Below are 2,077 nucleotides of genomic sequence, written 5' to 3'. Positions count from 1 at the left end.
CGCATGCGCCCGGACGGGGAATGACTTGTTTCACTGTCCGGAACCACCATCTTGGTTGTGTGCGTAGTAGGCTCGGGTGAAAAGAGAGAAGCAGGGGGGGAATGATCAGCTGGTGGAATGTCCCAGTAGCCTATTAACTGTAGCTCCTGGCACACCTGGGTTCTACACACAGTTTCTTACTGGACAGACTTGATTCAAGTGTGGGAGAGAAAAGAGAAAGCCCCGGTCCTCCTAACCGGAATGCATAACTATTCTTGGGTGTCTTGCTATGGAGTTTTATTTGATCTTATAATACTGCTCTCTTGAAAAATAATTTTTTAAAAAGAACTTTGGAAAATTTCAATTGTATACAAGAACAGAATGACCTTAATGACCTTTAACAATTAATGGTATTTTTAGTATCTTGATTGTCTATAGCTCTAACTTCTCCACCCAGGGAAGCAAATATCAAACATCATATCATTTCATCCATAGATATTTAAGCATGTATTTATGAAAGGAAGGAAGGAAGGAAGGAAGGAAGGAAGGAAGGAAGGAAGGAAGGAAGGAAGGAAGGAAGGAAGGAAGGAAGGAAGGAAGAAAGAAAGAAAGAAAGACATAGGTTTTAAAAATAAGAACCTGACTACAATTACCATTATCCCACCTTAAAAAAGTTAATGTTTTTAATATCAAATATCCAGTCAATGTTCAGATATCTCCTGTTTTAGTAAATATTTACTTTTCTATTGTTCATTTATTCAAATCAGGAACGAAGTAAAATTAATCTATTGGCATTAGTTGATAAGTCTTTTGGTCCTGTCAAAACCTTGAAGTCCAAGAATACACCAGGGATTGAAAAAGTTTCCTATATTATTCATTGCAGCAAAGGGGAACACACACCTGGGGGAAGCAAGGGCAGTCTCAGTAACAGGGTGTTAGAAAGATTATAGTATCTGGGCTTTGACTGGATGATTTGGGAACAGTGTTGGGGGTGGCAATAGAAATTTTGGTCATACCTTTAAAAAAAAGTCTCAGTATTAATAAGCATTGGTATTTCTGATTCATTTAGCACAGGTATTGCAATCATGAAATACATCAGATATGAGTTGGAGAAACAGTTGAATAGGAAGTTCTCAATAAATGTATGTACATAGTTCCTCATATCCAGTAGCTTAAATGTAGTACATGATCAAAATGTTTTTCCTAATTTAAGAATGCAGTACAAGTCTGAAAATATTTCACAACAGTTAATTTGAGCTCACTTAAACATTAAGTGACTAATACAAACCTTAGATGTCTTAGGACTGTAGGAACTACAAAATCATATCTTAATTAGTATCAATGGGAATTGAAATTTGAAGTAAGAGAAACAGATTTGAGTTAATGTAGTAAAAGATACATCATGAGAAAGTTCAAATAATTTAAGGATACAATAGTTTTTTTAATTATTAATACACTAGAGGCCCGGTGCACAAAAATTTGTGCACTCGGGGGGAAGGGGGGTCCCTCAGCCCGGCCTGTGCCCTCTCGCAGTCTGGGACCCCTCGGGAGATAACGACCTGCTGGCTTAGGCCTGCTCCGGGGTGGCAGAGGGCAGGCCCAATCCCTAGGTGCAGCCCCTGGTCGGGCTCAGAGCAGGGCTGATTGGGGAGTTGGGGGGCTGCCCCCTGTCATGCACAGAGCAGGGCGGATCCGGAGGTTGTGATGCCACCCCCAGTCACACGCAGGGTAGGGCCGATTGAGGGGTTGAGGCACCGCCCCCTGTCACACTCAAAGCAGGGTCGTTGGGGAGGTTGTGGAGCCACCCCCTTGCACGCACAGAGCAGGGCCAATCAGGGGGTTGGGGCGCTGCCCCCTGTCATGCTGATCCCAGTGCCAGGAGACATCGAGGCTCCACTGATCCCAGTACCAGGAGGCCTCTCGGCTCCACTGATCCCGGTGCTGGGAGGCATATTACCTTTTTACTATATAGAATAGAGGCCTGGTGCATAGGTGGGGGCTGGCTGGTTTGCCCTGAAGGGTGTCCTTGATCAGGGTGGGGGTCCCCACTGGGGTGCCTGGCCAGCCTGGGTGAGGGGATGATGGCTGTTTGCAGCTG

Source organism: Myotis davidii, unplaced genomic scaffold (genome assembly GCF_000327345.1).
Source record: "Myotis davidii unplaced genomic scaffold, ASM32734v1 scaffold1626, whole genome shotgun sequence".
NCBI lineage: Eukaryota > Metazoa > Chordata > Mammalia > Chiroptera > Vespertilionidae > Myotis > Myotis davidii.
Note: the sequence above shows the minus strand (reverse complement) of the source record.